The following is a 22,739-nucleotide window of genomic DNA, read 5'->3' as shown; positions in this document are numbered from 1 at the left end:
CTTTGTAACTGTGTATATCACTGAGATTCAATTAAAAAAAATATGTGATTGCTCTGTTCTAGTGCAGATCACATTTAGATTTGCTAACCTGCAATGTCCTTACTGCCTCTTTACAATGGTATCAATAAAATGAATTCTGGGTCAAAACCACATTTTCATGCACATATCCAGTGCATATCTGTAAGAAAAATGGCCTAAATAGAGCTCCAAAGAACTCTCCTTCCTCAAGCTCTCATTTACTCACTAGGGCCATCTAGTTTGTTGGATTTTAAGAAATAGAATATAGCAAAGTGAGGGGTACCACTGCAGGACACTATGTTAATAACACCAATTCCTCCCTCTCTTCATCTCTCTCTCTCTCTTCTTTACTTTTTTGGTCACTCCCAGCTAGGTTCAGGGCTGATTCCTGGCTCTGCACTCAGGAATTACTCCTGGCAGTGTCAGGGGACCATATGGGATGCTGGGGATCGAACCTGGGTCAGCCATGTGAAAGGCCTTCTCTACTGTCCTATAACTCTGGCCCTTCTCCCTCATTTTTATGAAGCCATGTTTCACATTCTTTTCAGCTGTGCTGTGGACAGATAAACAGAAAGAACTGAGGGTAGTTTCAATCACAGTCAGGGAAGAACTGAAGCTCCAGTCAGTCACACAGACACAGGACCTGTAGCCTATCAGCAAGCACAGGGCAGGTCTAAGGATCTTTCTCAGTGTGTCCTACTGTTTGCAGCCTACTGCTTCCTTAGACAAGACCATGTTTGAAGTCTGAGATCCTGAGCTAGAGAAGCAGCTGATCCAACCCTCTTTATTTTTGGTTTTGCTATCTTTGCCAATGTAGTGGAATCACTGAAGAACTTTCTTAAGTCTATATCCTGAAGAGGTCTATGCTTTCTTCAGGGTATCTTATAGAATATGGCCTAATCTTAGTCTTTTTTTAAAAATTTTTTTTATTGAGTCACCATGTGGAAAGTCACAAAGTTTTCAGGTTTAAATCTCAGTTACACAATGCTTGAACACCCTTCCCTTCACCAGTACACATATTCCACCACCAAGAATCACAGTATAGCTCCACCCCGACCCCCCACATCCCTAGACCCGCCCCCCGCTAATCTTGGTCTTTAATCTAAATTAATTTTTGTATATTTTGTGGGATGTGGAGCCATTTTCATTTTTGCTTGTGGCTATCCATTTCTTGAGGCTTACTTTGTTCCATTTCATGGACCCAACTTTTTTGTCTTAGATTACCTGAGAGTTTAATTCGAGAATTTCAATTCAATTTCATTGTCTGAGAGTCATAATCTAGTACAATATTTTTGATTATTATATATTTATAGAATAATAGATTTATATAATAGAATATCTCCCATCTTTTTTTCTTATAATTGCTCTGGCAATTTTGGGTGTTTTATGATTCCATACTAATTTTACTGGCACTTGTTCAAGTCCTTGAAGAATGTAAGGATTTGTATTTTGATGTGAATTATATGAATATGTATAATGCTTTGAGGAGAATGCTCATTTTGACAATGTTAATTCTTCCAAAACTTGAATGTGGAATATTTGTTCATTGCCTGGTATTCTTTTCTATTTCTTCAAAAAAATGACTATAGTTTTTGATGTATAAATCTTTCAAGGCTCTGTAGATTCCTAGGTGTTTTATTTTTATTTTGACATTACAAAGTGGATTTGTCTTTTTAATATATACATGTGTGTGTATATATCTTTTAGTTCATTATTTGCATATAAAATGTATCATATTTTGCATAGTCTGCTAAGTTGTTATGTTGATTTATTGTTTCTAAAATATTTTTAGTGGAGGGGCTGGAGTGATAGCACAGCGGGTAGGGCGTTTGCCTTGCACGCGGCCGACCCGGGTTCGAATCCCAGCATCCCATATGGTCCCCTGAGCACTGCCAGGGGTAATTCCTGAGTGCATGAGCCAGGAATGATCCCTGTGCATTGCCGGGTGTGACCCAAAAAGAAAAAAAAAATAAAATAAAATATTTTTAGTGGAGTCTTTGGATTTTTTATGTATGTGGAGCAAAGATTCAAAGGTGGCTTAATGGGAGAACTGATCCACACAATTCAGTTGAGGGAGGGGTTGGGAAGGAGGAATGTTGGAGCACTTGGGAGCGTGAGGGAGTACACTGATGGTAGGTGTAGTGTTGCAGTTAAATGCATGAAAAAACATTATTAAAAGCATTGCAAACCACAAAATCTCAATTAAACTTTTCTAAAAAATAGTAATAGGGGCTGGAAAGATAGTAAGCTGGCAGCCACTTGTCTTGCATGAAGCCAACACACGTTTGATCCTTGGCACCCCAAATGATCCTCTGAGAATCATCAGTAGTGATCCTGAGCAGAGAGACAGGAGTAAGCTGTAAGGTTTGCTCAGACTAAATAGCACCGCTCAGGACTAAATGGCAACTAGTTGGTGAGATAGCAACATTCCTGCATCAGAGATCACTCTATCCCAGCACCGGAGAGGAGAGTTTTGGCCCACCTGGAACCAGGAAGTTACCAGGCTGCATTCCATGCTTCCTCACATGGAACCACTGCAGATAACAGAAGGCTAGACCAAATGTGTTGCATTGGTCCCACTGATCTCTGTTCTCTTTTCCTGCCTAAGACAACTTAAAATCCTGCTTAGCCTTTCCCAGGGGATGACTTGACTCCAGCCTTACCAGGGGCCATAGGATCTGCCTGGGAGCACATCCCAATGAACTTCTCCTATTTCTTCACTTGACCCGTCTCTGTCCCTCGTCTGTGTCAGGTGAAGTCTGTCATAAGCCCTGAGCACAGTTAGGTGTGGCTCCCAAACCAAACAAGAGAAACATACTAATGATAGTTTTATGTCTTCTTCTCCAGTTAATGCCTTTTATTTCTTTTTCTTGCCTGATTTTGTAATGAGGACTTTCTACATTATTTTGAATAACGATGGAGAAAGATTACATCCTTGCCTGTGCTGATCTCAAAAGGAAGGCTTTCTCTTTTTCTCTCTTGAGAAAGATGTTGACTATGGGCTTGTTGCATATGGATGCTTCTATCTTGAGGTACATTCTTTCTCTCCCACTTTATTAAAGGAATTTTATAATGAACTGATGCCAATTGTTATCAAAGGTTTTTCTACATCTATTGATATGATCAAATGGGAAAATCATCTCACTAATAAAAATTCCAATTTGGCCTTAGTTTCCTTGGTAAAATAATCTTAGATTTATGGTGGCTACAAATGTGTAGTCAAGCAGAAAAATGTCTTGCTAGGGCAGAATAGAGATTATCATAATTTCAAAGTTGTATATGAAAGGTACTTGCTGATTGCTTGTCATCCTATGGCCACAGCAATGCAAATATTCCAGCCTTTGTTCTTAATGTATTGTTAACTCATGAACAATGGTTCATGTGGAGGGACCTAGGGGGAAGGTAAAGCTCCACTAATAAAAAGCCGAAAAAGGGTAACCCTGTCTTGTGCATGGTCATAGAGGAAGGCTTTCAGATTTTTACCCTTGGGTATAATACTGAAAGTTAAAAGGTAAACATATAAGAGAGATGAAATGTGCCTAAAAATACTGGTTGTTTGGTTTAAGTAAATAAATATCCAGGGAGAGAATGGATAAAAACTTTGTAGTGTAAGCTGAGCAAGCAGGACAGACAGGTCCCACAACTATTTCTCTGAGTGCTTCAATAATGAAAACATCCAGATAGGCCTTAGGACTGTCTTCTTACTTTGCATATACCAAAGGAGTAGGATATACTCTCCTTGGAAGTTCAAATGTTAAATGCACTCTTAAAACATGACTTAAGTATTGTAACTTTACAAGGCATCTACTGTGCTTTGAATATCTATAGCTCAATAGCTTATTAGGATTCAGTATTTGCTGGAAATTCCTCATCAAAGATTTATTGGGTGGGAGGAGGAAAGTGAGTTACCCTTTAGAGCTAAGAACAGCATGATAGGAAATATTAAGGCAGACTATATCTAACAATGTAAATCAAATTTTCAGTAGCTATTACTGTGATATACAAAGCAAAGAACTGATCTTCCTTCCCCCAAGAGTGTTTGAATAGAGTAAATTTAGCAACTGTTGAAGGGTTGTGCCAAGGTAAAATAAGAGCATGGTCTCTCAGCTAGAATAGGAAAGTCTGTGAATTTTCCTCTAGAAACTTCTTTAGAAGTATTATGAAAGTATTATGGTATGAATCTTTGAAACTTCTCCTAAAGTATTATGAAATAATTCATAAGCACTGACCTGTGCTAAGGTTGGAGAAAATTGTTTTAGAATTCTATATGGATGGAAGTTACTATTTTTTCACATTCATGTATCTACCTTTGAGGCGCCAGGTTGTTTTCAGTCTGGGAGCCAGAGAAGATGAGAGCCCTCCCTGTCCCAAGGGAACCAGTCTCTGCAGCCAACCTCCACTACCCAACCACCGCCAAACTCCAGGCCGCTTTCCACACGCTCAGGCCGAGCCTCACACATGAGTGAACATATTCCTGGACACATTATCATAGAGGGAAATTAATATATATGTCTCTTGGAGAGCCCGGCAAGCTACCAACAGTATCCTGCCCGCACAGCAGAGCCTGGCAAGTTCCCCGTGGCATATTTGATATGCCAAAAATAGTAACAATAACAGGTCTCATTCCCTTGACCCTGAAAGAAGCCAGCAATTGTTGGAAAAGATGAGTAAGGAGAGGCTGCTAAAAATCTCAGGGCTGGGATGAATGGAGATGTTACTGGTGCCCACACGAGTAAATCGATGAACAATGGGATGACAATGACAGTGACAGTGATGGGTATAATGTTTGCTGTGGGCTTGTGGTAAATAACTTTAACTATATTCAGGAAGTTTCTTGAGTTCCCATTTCATTCATTGAGAGTTTTTTATTGTGAATGGGTACTGGATCTTGTCAAATGCTTTCTCTGCACGTATTGACATGATTATAGGATTTCTCTTTTCCCTTGTATTGATAGGGTGCTTTGTGTTGATTGACTTATGTATGTTAAACCATTCTTGCAGCCACAGAACAACTGGGCCCCAGTAGCTCATCAATGAGCTAAAATGAGTTGTCCACTCTCACCACTACTATTTAATATAGTTTTGAGAGCCCTTGCCACAGCAATTAGGCAAGAAAGAGATACTAAGGGCATCCAAATAGGAAAAAGAAGAATTTAAACTCTCACTGTTTGTGGATGACACAATACATATTTAGAACACCCTAAAGACTGTAAAAAAAATGGAAGGCTACAAAATCAATACTCATACATTCATAGTTTTTCTATATGCAAATAATGAAATGGAAGAGATAATTTAAAAAAATACCATTTACAATTGTGTCCCAGAAAATCAAACACCTAGGAATCAGCTTAACAAAAGAGGTGAGAGATCTATACAAAGAAAACTAAAAACACCACTAAAAGAAATAAGAAGACAGTAGAAAATGGTAACGTACCTCTTGTTCATGGATTGGAAGGGTGGCATATATTTATTTAGACAGCTGAAATATTTAATATAGTCGAGGATATTCCTAGATTTTTGTCCCTATACATTGACCCTGTTACTGACTGGATTCCATGGGACGCCAAAAGACCGTGTGGCTGCCCACCTACGAGATGGTCAGACTTCTTTGTCAAAACCCTAAATGAAAGGTTTGAGGCTCTTCGTGTTCCCTGAGCGAGCAGATACCATTGGGTTACACTAGCATGCAACAGGGACGAATGGAGACATTACTGGTTTCCGCTCAAGAAAATTGAAGATAAACGGGATGACAAGTGATACAAGTGATCCACTGATATGGCTGAACTCCCTCAGTTTTCATTGTTCCTGCTGCTTTAGCATCCGGGGGTGGCTCCAGCTTCTTGTGTTATGGGAAGCTCTTCCCAGTTGTAGACTTGGTTCCCTCCTGCAGTTGGGGATTGGGTTGAGAGTCCTTGAAGTCTACCTGTGCAGTCTGTGGGATGAAGCCCTAGCTACTCACATCCAGGGACATCTCTCACCCACAATTCATCTTTCTTTATAATACAGTGTGGACCCAATAATAAATGAGTTGGGTGGTTAAAATGACTTTTTTACTCTTTCTACTATATTGACTGCTGACACTGGGCCAAGAGGCTGTGGTGCAAAAGTCCCTGTAGTGGAATGAGGGGGTGGGGGTGGGGAATATACTGGGAGGAAGTGAATTTGGTGGATGTATTGTCTCTGGCCTGGATGCCTATCTGCACTGGGGACCCTATTCTGAGGGTTGGTTTTGCAGATGGTCAGAAGACCCACATCCTACATATCCAGGGGCCCTCAGTCTGCCATCACCACCCAGAAGTCCAGATGAAAGTTGATTCTAAGCCCTCTGATTATAAAGACAGACCAAACGAATCATATACCACCACACTGGAGAATCCACATTCACAGCCTTTCTCATCTTTTCTCTCTACCTGAGACAAATTCTCTGAGAAGAACAGGGAGAGTACTGAGTTCTATGTACTGAATATTGTGCCTGTGTAGCAAGTATTGGGCATTGTTTACTGAGTACTGAATTGTGTGCATTTGGGACTAGTAGTGTGTACTGAGTACATGTTCTAGATAGTGTGTGCTGTCTTGGATACTATGTGTTGTGCTGTACTGTATATATTGAGAATTGTGTGCTGCACACTGCTTAGCAGCTTCTGTGTGTCCCTTTGCTCAATCACAATGACAATGTGACTGTGTCTTTCACACTGTATGGAACTGGTTGAAGTATGCTACTTAGTTCCTGACTAGTTTTTTAAAACTCCCTCACATTAAATGAGAAAAAATAAAGTTTTCTTTAAGGTCTATATATCTTCATCATAATAATTAGTAGATTATATTCTAGAGAAAGAGAGAGAAAGGAACTTCACAGTATAAAATCAGTGTAGAGAGAGGGATACAGCAGCCAATGCCTTCAGACCCCAGCACTGCCTGACTCCCTCTGCACTGCAATTCTAGGCCCCAGCAGCTCTGTGTTGCAAGCTGGAGCACTGAACTACGTGGCAGGTTGACTGAGCATCCTAGAAATGACCATCAAGCAATCTGCATACTGCTTAGGAGTCACCTCCCCATTCCCTAGCCCTTGAACCAATGTGCAATTCTGTTTACATTTGCACATCAATTCCAGAGAGTTCATATCGCTGCTGTAATATTAACTAAAAATCACAACAATTGCTCACTGTAAATAAAAATTCACTAATTATATTATTTTCCTCAACATTTTAGAATTTAAAAAAAAGAAAAGGCAGAGACATGATATCCAACCTTTGTCTTGTTTTGCACTTCTTTCTGTTCCCTTTCTACTAAACTCTCATAACACAACCCTCACTAACAATTCCTTTTAAGTTTCTGAGTTTCTACATACAACAGGAGTTTGGGAAATAATTGCAAGATAGATGTACAAATAATTCTATTTCCCTTTCATTCTCTCTTCCCCAAGTTCATCAATGTGAAGAGCCTGAAATCTCTTTCTAATTTGCTCCACAGTCTTAATTCATGTGGAGATAAAGGAACCCTAACATTTCAGGAGGGGCTGTTGGTACTTTTATGAACTTAGAAATTTTATTGTACTCAATGTCCTACACTTGCTCATGGAAATTATTGACTTGACTTAATGGAAATTAGACATCCCACCTCATCCTTTATAAAGTATAGTTGCTTCTAACTTCCATTTTATTTCATAATGTGGAGTCTTCTCAGAAGTTGTTGAAATTTTTGTCTTGTTTTGTGGATCACTTCATAGTGCTCAGGATTAACTCCTGGCTCAACACTCAGGAATCCCACTTGGCAGACTGAGGTGTTGGGGATCAAATTTGAGTCAACCATGTGCAAGGCAAGCACCTTGCTGTACTATCTTCCTGGACCCCAGGTTGTCAAATTTTTAACTAGCTGATGGTACTCCCAAATTTTGCCTTAAACAGTGCTTTGAAACTGGGGATTTCAGGACTGAGATACATTTGTCTGTGAAGGGAGATGTACCCCACAGGTATGACCAAATATCCCCTGGATGGGTCAATTTTGCAAAAGCTAGTACTTAGTATTATTTAAAATGCAAAGTAACACTAAGGCAATGTGCAAAGTTCACAGGCAAATTTAAATTAAACCTTAGATTCACAAACAACCCTTTCCTTTTGTAATGATGTACTTGAAGCTGAGCCCTAATCCCAGGAGGGAGCATAGGGTCACTAGCCTTTACAGTGGAAAAACTAAGAAGTTCCCCAGAACCCAAGAAGGCTCCTCTAGACAAGGGAAAAGTTTGGTTCTGGGTCCCAGAGGCTTCCTGTTCTCACTCTAAGTTCCATGACAAGATCTTCTCTGGTTCCCTCTCTCAAGGAGACTCCAAATTCTCCTGACATCCCCATTATTCAGCAGAAGCAGCAGATTTCCAGACTGGGAATCTCCTTAACCAGCAGAGATTCCATGGCTGTACATGGGCAATTTCTTTTTTAAATTGAATCACCATGAGCCACAGTTACAAAGCTTTCATGTTTGAGTTCAGTCATACAATGATCGAACACCCATCCTTCCACCAGTGTGCATTTTCCACTACCAATGTCCCTAGTATCCCTCCCCTCTGCCCCCTACCCAACCCTCCCCCACCTCTATGGCAGACAATTTCCCTCTTACTCTCTCTCTTCTTTTGGGCATTATGGTTTGCAATACAGATACTGAGAGACCATCATGTTTGGTGCTTTATCTACTTTCAGCACACAGATCCCATCCCGAGCGATCCCTCCAACCATCATTGACTTAGTGACCCCTTCTCTATCCTGGCTGCCTTCTCCCCCAGCTCATGAGGCAGGCTTCCAATTGTGGACCAATCTTCTTGGCCCCTGTCTCTACTGTCCTTGGGTGTTAGTCTCATATTATGTTATTTTATATTCCACAAGTGAATCATTCTCATTTGTGGGCAGTCATTCTATGTCTGTCCCTCTCTTTCTGACTCATTTCACTTAGCATGATACTCTCATGGACAACTTTTTTTCTCTGTTCATCAGGGTTGTAAACCTAATGTATTGGATTTCAACATAAGAAAAATTATCCTGTTCAACAGAGACATCATATAGCAAAGGAGACCCTGCTCCCCACCAGTCCCCACTCCCAATACACATCTACTGCTCCTCTCCAGGAGCTCAGGACTCACCGAGAAGTATGGTGAATCCCAGCAGCCAGAACTTCCGGCAGAGGTGGGGGGCTCCTGTGTGGCACCCCATCACAGGTCGCCTGTAAGTTGTTAGAGGAAACCTCTAGAAAGAAAGACAGAAAATGAGAAAAAAACCCAATTAAACTGGCCTCATTATGCCCTTCTCTCAGCCTGGGCAGAGCTACAATATGACTGGGGGGAAAAGCTCACCCTCTCGTTGGAGTCCTTTCCCCCTGCTTCTCCAGGAGGAGCCAGTGAGCAACTGCAGGACAAATATATAACCAGCCTCCCACCCACACTGTGTTGAAGAGATCCTGTCCCTGGGCCACAACAGCCCTGTGATCTCACGCTCCACCCATTCCGGTGCCTTCCTGCTTCTGTGCATTAGCACATCTGTGCAGGCAGCCCTGCCCACCAAGACCAGGCTACAGTCCTGATAGTATGGTCCAGAGCCATGCTATTATATCCTGCTCTATGCCCTCCTGTTTTGGGTCTGTTCTCTGCCACTGCTCCACTTTGTCACTGATTAAAGAGTCAGATTTCTTTTGTGATAAAATACAACAATCTAAGTAGAATCTGAGGACGATGAACAAAGTTCTTACTGGGAAGGAAGAACACTTTCAACAGAATATTGGCATTTATCTGCTGCCACTGTTTCCTGGGCCGAGTGTGAATGGACACGTCCACCACCCTCCTCTGGCCACACTCAGCCTCCACCTCCTGATGGTTAGACCCGGAACTCCTCTTCAGGATACCCCCACACCTGAGAACTGTCACTCATCATTGCCCAGGGTGTGCAGCACCATCTTCTGAGTCCCCATCAGGGTCCCCTTCACCCCTCCAGCAGCCTAGACTGGATCCACAGAACCAGTCCTCCAAACAAGCACTCAATAACAGAATATTAACTCCACTGAGGGTTGTGAAACTTTATATATATATATATATATGCATATATATTTGCTTTTCTTGGTCATACCCAATGGTGCTCAGGGTTACTCCTGGCTCTTGCACTCAGGAATTACCTCTGGTGGTATTCAGGGGACCATATGGGATGCTGGGAATCGAACCCAGGTCAGCCATGTGCAAGGCAAACGCCCTACCCACTGTGCTATCATTCCAGCCCTGGGTTGTGGAATCTTAACTCAAGGGAAATTGTTTGAACGGTTAGAAATCACACAGAAAATGAAGGAGCAGGATGGAACGTATCGTCACAGAATATGGAAATACGAGTGTAGTCAGGTCAGTTGGACATGAGCAGGAAGGGAAGGAGCGTGTAGTCAGGAATCAGCCTGGCCTGCCTGGAATGTGCACATAAGCAGGAACGCTGCCTGGAACCAAAGTGTTCAGGGTGCGGGATCTCATTTTCCCCAAACGCCTAGCACAGGACCATGCAGATCAGAGTGGGACCTTGCCTGGTGCTGGCTTTCCCACACAGCCAACACTGCAGCAGTGGGAAAATACAGGAACCCCCAAAGACAGGAACGAGAAGGTCAGATGAAAACCCACACAGCTCAGCAGGGCTCCTCTGTCTCAGGCCAGGATGCCCCAAACATCTTTGGAGTGAATGTTTTTTCCTTTCATCATTTTCAGTAAAATTTCTGTCACTGTCCTTAATGATTTTTCTCTCTCGGGAGACAAGAATCCTGCAACTTTTCCCACTTACTCTGGGCTCTATTCACAGAACCCCCTCCCACCCCCATTACAGCTGCCGGTCTTTCTCTCTCTGACCTCAAGCACCTCTCTTGAGTCCAGCTGAGCTTCCCCTGCACTGCTCTGCAGTGGCCCAGGTAAGAGGACAGGGACCCGGCATGTGTCCCCAAGCCCACACAGCAGTGGAGACGTTACCTGCAAGTGCCGTCCCTGGGACGTGCCCTCGGTCAGATGACTTGTCTCGTGTGGAGTCTGAGTCCAGGAAGCTCATCCACTGGCCAGATGATGGGGGCCAAGTCACATATGTCCACTCCCCGTGTCCCTACAGAGCTAGTGAGCTCAGTCTGTGAGAACTGTTCTGTTATGAGGACTCCAAGGAAGGGAGGCGGAGCCTCGAGGGAAGGAGAAGTGAGGCTGCAGGTCAGGACTCAGGAGGGAGCCGGACAGCAGAAAAAAAAAAAAATCCCGTGTTCTACTCTCCTCTTCCACACCCAAGTCAGCAGGGCTAAGAGCTGTACCAGCACCCACACCCACCGCAGCAGCTTTGGCCAAGTTGGCCTCGATATAACTGCCTGGTTTAAGGAACGTCAGGGAATGAAAGGAGGGCGGGTTTGGAACCTCAATACCTTGATGTGTTTGTTGTGTATTTGTGCACATATAAGTGCCAGATAGGAGAAAATGTATAGTTTAATTAGATGAAAAGTACAGGCAGGACCAGAGTTCTGAGAAGTGACCAGGAGAATTCACAGAGGTAAGGAAGTCTCTGGACCAGCCCCCACCCCCTCACCCCTCCATCACATCTTCTTTTATTGAATGCAAAAACAGTACCCTGGGGTGGAGGGCTGGTTTACATGGAGAATACATTTATGTTTAATGAACACTTCCTCTATGCCAGGGGCTCAACATGTCTGATTTCAATGAATCTGCAATGTGATGAGACCAATACTGAAGCACCTTATTATCTAAGCATCATATAGCTCCAAAGAAGAAGCATACAGATTTACCTAAATTTACAATTTTATAAATATAAGTGGACATTTATTTTTATAAATATAAATGCAAAAAGAGAGTAGATACATTGCCCAACAACACATTGTTAAGTATGTGGCAAGACTCACAGGTCCTGTTAATGTAGCCCAGCATGGTATGTCCAGGAAGGATAAGGAAATAAAGATTCCGAGAGATTCAAGTCCTGATTATGAGAGGCCTGGGGACAGAGGGGTGCCTGGTGCTTCCTGAGAGGAAACTGAGGTCTCAGGAGGAGGCAGAGAACTCCGAGGAAGGAAGCATTCTGGGCTTCCTGTGGCTTCCACTGAGAGCACTCTGTGGTGACAGGATCTGAATAAAACGTTTGAGGACCTGCCTGGTGGGCACCTGCCAACTTTTGGTTTCCCAGGAGCAGAGAGGCCCGGACGGGCTGCAGGGAAGCAGACAGGAGCAGTGCAGCCTGCCCACCACTGGCCTTCCTTTGTCCTTCCCTTCCCTCTTCAGTACCCAGATAGCTCTTCGCTGACTTACCAACACTAAAATTGTCATTCATTAAAATCAAATAGAGCTAAAACTTCGAGAGCAATGAGTATGATGACTAGCTTCAATGGTCTTTCAGGGAAAATACTTAAAAGCTGAAAAATTTTAGCCAAACTTAGAAAAAATTAATTCAGCATGTATGTTGGATGTGAATGGTACTGAGGCAAGCAGAAAGGCAGGTCTCTGGTAGGAATACAAGATATGATGTACAAAGGGTGTACTCTGTCTCATCTCTTTTGCTAGTTCAAAAGCACAAAGACTGAACCCCCCTTTGGAGAAAATGCAGGATCTGAGTCTGACAAGACTCTGAACGACAGCAGCACCAGCAGAGAGAAGATGAGGCCCTCAGGAGATGAGGAGATGCTACAGCAGGAACAAAGGCTCCCCCCGCCCCCTCTCCTCGCGCTTCAGAGAGCTTCCCCTCTGACAAGGCCCGCGGCATCCCTTATCTGCACAGAGAACTGCAGGTCAAGGAAACACAAAGCAAGCCCACGTATAATGCTTTTCTAAAAAGCCTTTGGGATTCTCCTCTTTCTGGAGAATCTCACATTCTCTCCTGAATGTTGTTCTCTGCCCTCTCTCCCCTTGAAGTAAATTTCTTTGCTTCAGCATTTGTCTTCTCCTGAAAGTTCTTTTTTGTAAGAATAAACAGTGAATCTGGAATACTTGAGCAGAAATTGAAACAGACCTTCTTTTTTCTATCAAAAGCAAACCCTCACTCCAATCTGATACCCACAACCTACTGAAAACTCAGGTGGTGGGGATGAATTCCCACACTGTGAGATCAGGTGGGGCTCAGGTGGAGTTTGATGTCTTCAAGGAGTTTATAGGTAGGACCTCAGGGTCCAAGCTGTGTGTAAGCTTTACAGGCTCTTTCAGTCCTGAACCACCCCCTCTACCCCCGTTCTCACTGGTGAGATTAAAGCTAGACCAAGCAGGCACCATCTATAATGTTTTGTTAGAGTACAACACACACTAAGATACAATCCTATCCTACCTTATTAGTCTTCACAAATACCAGGACCTCTCATTTCTCAGAGGAAAATAGGAAAAAGATGCCTTCAGGTTACAACTAGCAACAATTACTACTATTGTCAGAGGAAAATAGGAAAAAGATGCCTTCAGGTTACAACTAGCAACAATTACTACTATTGTTGTTGTTGTATATAGTTAACAAGTTTAAAGTAGTGCTAACATGGCACTGATGTACAGTTATCACAACTTACCACAGCAAAATACCCAAATGTCCTTCAAATCTCTTCTCCATTACTTATGCCCTCCTCCCCACACTGCCTGGCAATCTCAGTCCAGCAATCAAAGGCCAAAGGTTGTTATTTCTCAATGTTTTCCTTGTTTGGTCTGTCCACGTACTACAGATGAGTGAAATCATCCAGTATTCATCTTTCGCCCTCTGACTTATTTTGCTTACCATGATACCATTCAGTTATATCTGTATTGCAGAGACTGCAGGATGTTTTCTTACAGATGTGTACTATTCCATTGTATATAGATGCCACCATTTTAAAATTTATTCATTTATCACTGCACACTTCCATATCTTGGTTGTTTTACTAAGCCCAGCAATGAACATAAGTAGTCACATATGTTTTCCAATTAATCTTTTTGTTTCCAGAGTTCATACCAAGAAGTAAATTGCTGGGTCCAGAAGGTCTTTTTTTTTTAAAAAAAAATCTCTATACTATTTTCATAGAGACTGAAGTAGATGACATCTCCACCACCAATGAAAGATGGTTCCTTTTCACCACATCTCTGCCCCCAGTTTACAGTCTTTCTGATATATGTCATGCTCACACCTGTGTGAGACATTTCTACAGTCATTTTATGTTTATTTCCCTGATAGTAAATAATGATAAACACCTTTTTTTTTACTGACTTGCTGTTATGTCCTCTTCTGGGAAATGTCTGTTCATTTTCTCTCCCCATTTTTAATGGGGTTGTTGAGTTTTGTTATTTGTTAAACTTTGTGAGTGCTTGCTTTAGGTATCAACAGGTACCATGACCTGGTTCCTCCAACACCAATACTTTGCTGATTTCAGATGGCTTTCTGTGCTGTGAGAACTGCGTCTTCCAGATCCCTTATAGCTAAGTTCCACCAATCAAGCTCTATCTAGGAGACCTGCACTGAGACTGAATCATCCGGGGTCTGTGCTAGGTGCAGGTGGGGGCGTTTGTGCTGCGTGGGTGCTGGCAGAGAGCAGAGGCCAGCAGCCCACTGGTGTTGGGATTCCTGTTCACTGCTGGGATGCAGCATCTGAGCAGTTCAGCGCTGCAGTGAGAGTCTGTAAGTCCATACTCAGCTCGATGAGATTGTCTTCTCACCCTAAAAAAAGTTGTAAAGCTGATATGGATCCATTATTAAGTATATTTCTTCTAAGTTACCTAAAGAGAATACTGAATTTACAATGAAACTTGTCAAATGCAATAAATACAAAAAAGAATTCCCAATAAGAAGCACTAAAGACAATATGAAATTCTCCGCTGCTACCTCTAACCTGGCAACCCTGGGGACACCCACGCTGACAAATGCTGTCGAGAGTGACGTGTTCAGCAGAATGCTACTCCTGTCACTGTCAGAGCACACACAGCTGGGGACAGAGTCAGGGCAGGGACCTAGACACCCCTTGCTGCTCACAGATCTCCTCACAAACAAGGCGTGGTTCTTTGACAGGCTTCAAGGGGGTTCCAGGGAAGGGGATTTCGGGGAAGGGGATTTCAGAACATCCTGAAACCTTCTGTCAAACTAGTCACCTTCCTGGGGGAGGCACTGTGCTCAGAGAGACGCCTTTGTAATGTGTCTGGGAGTGGCGGTGGGGGTGACAGAGAGAGAGAGAGAGAGCACGAGAGACAGACAGACAGAACCAAGGGAGAGTCTGTGCCGGCATGGTTTCCTGGAGAGCCCCCTGGTGGCATTGCTTTCTCCTGCTTTTTTAAAACTTGCTTATGGGAGACCTGAGAATATTCTTCTGCATTTAAACAAGTGAGCCATGGTGGAGAAGATAAACAAGAATGAGATTAAAATAGAATCTCTTGAGGCACCAAGGATACAATTCAAATGACTAGTGCACATTCTCTGCATGCAGAAGGCCAGGGTTTAATCTCCAGCACCACCAAGAGTAACCTGAATGCCGAGTACTACTGAAACTCCTGAGCACTGAACTTAGGATAGGGCTTAACGCACCCCTCCCCCAAACTAGAGCCATTATATATGTTCCCCATGGAATATTCCGAACTATATTTCAGCAGAGTCTCTTGCCCCCACGCCTGGCTTTCTTCACCGGGGCACCTTGGGGGGTGGGGAGGGTTGAGTTTCCCTCCCTGACCCAGCAGCCGAAGACCTTCATAACCTAGCCACAGCCATGCTCAAGGTCCCTCTCCACACATTCAGACGAGCCTCACACATGAAGGAACCGGCAGAGGAACCCAGGTGTCCAGGATACGGGGCGAAGATCTCCAAGCCTGCTTGATTGGGATTGGGCCTCTCTTGGAAGCTCGTGGCTGCGAACATCTTATAGCCTAGTTCTCCCTCTCAGAGAACTTGGCAAGCTATTTAGAGAGTCCTGCTCTCATGGGAGAGCCTGGCAAGCTCCCGTGGTGTATTCATATGCCAAAACCAGTAACAATGATGGGTCTTATTCCCCTGACCCTGAAAGATCCTCCAATGCGGCACTGTTGGGAAGGACCAGTAAAGAGAGGCTGCTAAAATCAGCGCTAGGATGAATGGAGACGGTACTGAGACAGCTCGAGAAAATTGACGATCAATGGGATGATGATGATGATGATGATGATGATGATGATAGTTCAGCTCCCACCTGATAGTCGTCTTTACATTTGGGTTCCCTGGGAGTCCAGCCCACTAGCGGTCCTGGCCCTTTAAGTCTCTGGATGGCAATTCTTCCACAGGATGCCGCTACCAGTGTGTGTGTGCTAGGGTAGCAGACGGCAAGTGGAGAACAGAGGTAAGGGATGGTAGGGCAGAAAGTTACCTGCTTCCGCCTCCTGTCTGTCGTAAAGCACGTGCAGGCTAAACACACCTGGGGACACTGAGGAGCCAGGAGTGAACTCAGATCATCCCACTCAGATCATCCCTTGTCAGTTAGGGGACGTGACCTTTCCTGCCCACTAAGCTCCAGTGCTAAATACTTGGTTTTCCTTTCTCCCTTCCTTTTGTCATTGCTATGACAGGGTTCATGTGCTTGGTGTGGTGCTCTTGGGGGTGGCATCCCTGATTGCAGTGCTAACACACACAGCCACGGTACCCCTTCTGTCGTCCTGCGTGCTCACTTGCTTGCTGGATGCAGTGCTCACATATTTTTAGGTCATACCTAGCTGGCTCCAGACATCACACAGTTGGTGGTGGAGCCAGTGAACGGAACAGCAGAGCTAGGGGTTGCACACAAGCACATGCACGTGGATGGCTCCAGGAGCCAACCTTCACCCATGACCATGGCAGGTGAGAACTGCAACTGCTGAGCTTCCCCCAGCCACCCCAGTGATTTTTCTGGACAGGCAAATTGTTCGACTTTATCTTTTTTTTTGTTTTGTTTTTATGTTGTTGTTTGGAGGAGAGGGTTTACACTGCGTGGTACTAAGGGGACCATGCAGCTCCAGGATAGAACCCGGGCCTGCTGCATGCAAAAAAACAGTGCTTTGGTACTCCACTGATGAACTCATCTTTTTTCTGCAATTTTTATATTTAAGAAAATGTATATTTATTTTGCGTGCATATCTTAAATGCCTCAGACTGTCTAACCAAACCTTACTGCAACATTGTTGCAACACATTTTATTTTCATAAAGTAGTTCAGCACAGCGGGTAGGGCGTTTGCCTTGCATGCGGCCAACCCGGGTTTGATTCCTCTGTCCCTCTCCGAGAGCCCGGCAAGCTACCGAGAGTATCCCACCCGAATGGCAGAGCCTGACAAGCTACCCGTGGCGTATTTGATATGCCCAAAACAGTAACAACAAGTCTCACTATGGAGACGTTACTGGTGCATGCTCGAGCAAATCGATGAACAATGGGACTACAGTGCTACAGTGCTACAAAGTAGTTCACAATAGTTCATTACAGATAATATTCAAACACCCACCCGACCAGTGAGCATCTTCCCACCACAATAAGAAGGAAGTGTATGAAGGTTGTTGTATTTCATTCTGAAGCAAACTAAGCCCATATGTAAGAGAATACAAACAAATATGTTAGAACCAAACAAATGTGTGCTAATTTAGGTACATCCGTGAGCTAGAGTATTAGAGGTTGTGTAGCCGTGAGTGCGCTGTGTGCTCCAGGAAATGCTATATCACTCTCCTCCAGGAGCTTTATTTTATAGTCTCTGGATCTTGGCCATTGATGAGATTACATGGTGCCAGAGGCAGTGTGTGGGTGTGACTGCCAAGCTACTGGAAAGCTGTGGAGCTGGGTGAAGGAGGCCCAGTTCCCATTTGAAGGAGCTTGAAATTTGAAGATCTCAGCCATGGGTCCCGCATACCTGGGTTCCTCTGTTGGCTCCCTCATAGGTGAGGCTTGTCTGAGCGTGTGGAGCATGGCTGCGGCTGGGTTCTGGAGGTTTTTGGCTGCTGGGGTTCTGCTTGGGGCAGGGAAGGAAACTCAACCTGGCCCCCTCTGAGGTGTCCCGGTGAAGACAGCCTGGCTTGGGGGCAAGAGACTGCTGACCTATAGTTTGGAATATTCCGTGGGGAACATATATAACGGCTCTAGTTTGGGGGAGGGGTGCGCTAATCTGGAGATTCTGCTGCTGACCTCATCTTGATCAGCTGCCTGAGATGAGCCTTCCACACTTCCTGCTCTGGGTTGTGGTTTCTTTTCTAAAGCACTGTTGTTTCATTGTTTCCTGTGTGTGTGTGTGTGTGTGTGTGTGTGTGTGTGTGTGTGTGTGCGTGTGTGGTACGTCTAGGAATGGCTCCTTGACCTGCTTAGGAGGTCTAAGTGAGGTATGTCTCTCCTAAAAGTGCCCTTTCAGAGCCTCTGCTCTTGGATACCCCAAGAATTTGGACAAGGCCTTCTAGGTCTCCCACAGGGGAGTTTTCTTCTGACAGGACATGCTCAAGGGACTGACACCAGCAACTATGGATCAGAGGGCCAGGGGGTGGTCTGATAGAGCTGATGCAGAGGCAGGGTATCAGCAAGACCACAGAGAAAGGAGGGAAGAGGCAGGGGAGGAAGAGCTGGGTGAAAGGCAGCAGAGAGGACGAAGCAGGCCTGGCCAGGAGGAAGCAGGTCCAGTCCTCACTCTACGTTTCTGAATCAGGACGGGTAGTGGAACTAGAGTGGCAGAGTGGCACCTGAGGCTTTAATGTCTCTGAATATCCACATGGATGTGAAAGGTTAAATACAGAACGTCACACTGTTGACTGTCAGATATGAGAGCGTGCCTCTTGACATGGCAGTGGGGGGGGAGGGTCAGTGCACGTGGTTCAATTATTTTTATTTATAATTTACAGTTTTTAATTAAGGTACCATGATGTACAAAGTTGTTTATAATAGAGTTCCAGGCATACAGCTTTGGAGGTATCCTTCTTCAATATGCTTACATTCCCTTGTCCTGTTATTCTCTATACCACAGAGAAGCGAGAGCATGCAGTATTTCAGTATTTGTCCTTTCTTTCTTCTGACTTACTTCACATACATGACTTACCCATGTTCCATTCAAACTGGTGAAAACTGTTTGATTTTATCATTTCTTAAAGTTGCATAGTATTTTTGTGTACACTACCACACCTTCATTATTTATCCATCTGTCACGGGACACTTAAGTTGATTCCATATCCTAGCAAGTGCACTAAGCGCTGTAAAAGATAATGGTTGTATGGTGTGCATATGACCTTTTGAGTGAATGATTTTTATTCTAGGGGGTAGACAGTGAGAAATGGAACTGCTGGGTCCTATGGTAGCTCAACTTTTCTGAGAGATCTTTCATACATTTTTTCCATAAAAATTGAACCAGATAGCATTCCCACCAATGGTGGATGAGAGTTCCACTTTGACTGCATCCCTGCCAATACAGATTGTTTTCTGTTTTTTGATTGTTTTTGATATATGCCATTCCTACTGGTATGAGATGATATTGTCTATTGCTGGTCCCAAGAGAAACTCAGTCCTGAGCAGGGAGGAGCAAGGCTGGCAGAGACATCAGGGCCGTAGGCTGGCTGTGGACTGGGAGCCTTTCTGGATTCTGCAAAGCCAGTTCTTCTTCCAGCTAACACAGATGGCAAGAAAAGGAAATGTGTTCAGCTTTGTAGCATACAATTCCCCAAAATATCCAGAAATAACCAGAACTATCAAGGTCTTCATGATTCCCGAGTAATTTTAGAATTCCTGCATTACTATTCATAGTGAAGAAGGTCAAACTTGTTTTTCTTATGTGATAGTGCTGCCCATGAAGTGTTGCCAAGTCATCCTGGTTCCTATATATTTCTCTCCCTATCATGGAAACTGAGGTCATCCTTACTAGTACTTTACCAATTTTGCAGGTGCAGGGAAACACCCCATGGGAAGTCTTTGAACCATGAGAAGTCTCTGAACTATATTCTCAGATGCCTGCTACCTGGGAAATGGCACTTTCAGTTTTGGTTGAAGCATATTTTTTGCATAAAGGAACAAAATTAATCTTGGGAGGACATGACAGACTTTGGAAAAACAGTAGCATACTGCTTGTAGAGTATATTTCATAACTAACACAGATTTTGGTGGATTGATTTGGGGTCTTTTGGGTGAGTAAGCTTTAGTCACTGTGTCTAAGTTATTGGAAACAGAGTAAAGATGTGCTGAGTGTCCCAATACTCAACTCAATTTTCACATCTAGTGAGAACTGAGGCAAGTGACCAAAACTGGACACATGCGTCAGGTCTAGCACTAGGCATTGTCTCTGCACCCACATTACTCCACCTATCCTAGGCAAAAGCAGAGCAAACTGGAGGTTAATGACATTTTCTGAGTCTAGCACCAGACACAGGCCCTGCCCTCCCTTACTATATTCTAGTATGCAAGCCATAAGATGAGAGACACACACTGAGAGAGAGATAGACAGACAGAGAAGAGACAGAGTAGAGCAGTGACAGAGAGAGGTGACAAGAACCAAAGTCGTAGCCTCATGTATGTGAACATGCACTGTACCACTTGCTGAATTATATCCCAACTCTAAGAGTGCATGAGCTGAACTAAAACTACACAATAGTTTACTCCACTCACTGGTGGAATGAAGCTGACATTGGTGCCAGAACATTATATGTGTAAAACTCAACTATCAACAACTTTGCAAATCACTAGTTCTTTAATGAAATAACCTTGCTTAATTAAAAAAAAAGGCTATACAAATAATATACTGCCCATCCCCCCATTATGATGTACTATTTGGTAATTTTTCCAAAAAGGACTTAGCCACATCCATCTGTTTCATTTATACACATGAAAGACCTGGTAGATGAAGAGTTGATGCTCCTTAGACTTAAATCAGCCCAGAACTCACTGTGGGAGAGGTCAGGCCAGTGCTCGGGAGACCATATGGGATGCTGGGAATCGAACCCGGGTTGACCGCGTGCAAGGCAAACACCTTACCCGCTGTGCTATCACTCTAGCCCCATCCTTCCTTTCTCTCTTTCTTTCTTTCTCTCTCTTTCTTTCTTTCTTTCTTTCTTTCTTTCTTTCTTTCTTTCTTTCTTTCTTTCTTTCTTTCTTTCTTTCTTTCTTTCTTTCTTTCTTTCTTTCTTCCTTTCTTTCTTTCCTTCTTTCTTCTTTCTTTCTTTTTTACCTTTCCACACGCTCGAGGCCGAGCTTCACGTATGAGTGAACATATCCTAAACACATCATAAGACACTCCCTATTCATTTTCCATAATTACCACACCATATTTGATTGAAGGAAAGATGGCAGTGACACCTCCTGAACCCTCCGTGCTCTCCGAACCTGGCTCACCATCTCACCTTAGACAACGTGCGGCTCAGCAAGCCAGGCATGGAACTCTACTCGTGATCCCTGCTGGAACGCTATGTGTGATTCCTGATGGACATCGCCGGCTGTTTTGCAAGATTCGGACAGAATGGTGTCGGTGGGGCATGGAGAAACTACTGTGGCAGCCACAGCATTGCCACCTGTCTCTGCCAGGTTGAGTTGCAGAGCAGAGTTGCAGTGCCATCGGACATGAAGCTGTGGCCGCAGTGCGTGCAGTGGCTCATCCATTGTGGGGTGCTGTCAGCCAATCATGGGGTAACCTGGGACTCGGCAGAGGTGTTGGACCTGGCACAGACCCTCTGCGATAGGGTACTGCTCCGCCAGCTGCTCAACAACCTCCAGGCGCACTCCATTAACCTCAAGGAGACCAATCTGAGGCCACAGATATCCCAGGTGATGCCCAGAGATGCAGGAAGGTGCGTGTTTGTCAGTGTGCAGATCGTTACAACATGCCAGTCGACCAAAAGCTTACATTCAGTAGACTAGGAACACTTGTAAAGGCGATTAAAGGCCTCCCCAAAAGCCTACGTTCCTCTCGGGAGCCCAGCAAGCTACCGAGAGTATCCCGCCCGCACAGCAGAGCCTGGCAAGCTACCCGTGATGCACTTGATATGCCAAAAAAAGTAACAGTGATGGTCCCCTGATCCTGAAAGAGCCCCCAATACGCCACTGGGCTACACTAGCATGAGACAGGGACGAATGGAGATGTTACTGGCACCCGCTTGAGCAAATTGATGAATAAAGGGATGACAGTGATACAGTGATACAGTGATTTATTTTTTATTAATGAATCACTGTGAGATACAGTTGCAGGTACACTTACAAACTTTTGTGCTTACATTTCAGTAATACAATGATAGAACACCCATCCCACCACCAGTGCCCATTCACCACCACCAATATCCCCAGTATCTCTCCCTCCCCTGTCTCTGTGGCAAGCGCATTTTCTGTTACTCTCTCTCCTTTTTTGTGTTGTGGTTTGCAATACAGGTATTAAGTGACCATCATGTTTGGTCTATAGTTTATTTTCAACACACATCTCCCATCCTGAGAGGGCCCTCCAAGCATCCTTTACTTGATGGTACCTTTTCTATCTCAGTTGCCTTTTCCCCCAGCATGTGAGGCCGGCTTCCAAGCCATGGAGCAAACTCCTGGTCCTTACTTCTACTATCCTTGGGTGTTAGTCTCCCATTCTGTTACTTTATAGTACACAAATTAGTGCAGTCCTTCTATGTCTGTCCCTCTCTTTCTGACTCATTTCACTTAGCATGATACTCTCCATGTTGATCCACTTATATGCATATTTCATGACTTCATCTTTTCTAACAGCTGCCTAGTATTCCATTGTGCAGATGTACCACAGTTTCTTTTTTTTTTTTTATAATTTATTTATTTTTAATTAGAGAATCACCGTGAGGGTACAGTTACAGAT

This window comes from Sorex araneus, chromosome 5 (genome assembly GCF_027595985.1).
Source record: "Sorex araneus isolate mSorAra2 chromosome 5, mSorAra2.pri, whole genome shotgun sequence".
NCBI classification, from domain to species: Eukaryota; Metazoa; Chordata; class Mammalia; order Eulipotyphla; family Soricidae; genus Sorex; species Sorex araneus.
The sequence above is the reverse complement of the archived record's forward strand: the minus strand, read 5'-3'. Positions refer to the sequence as shown.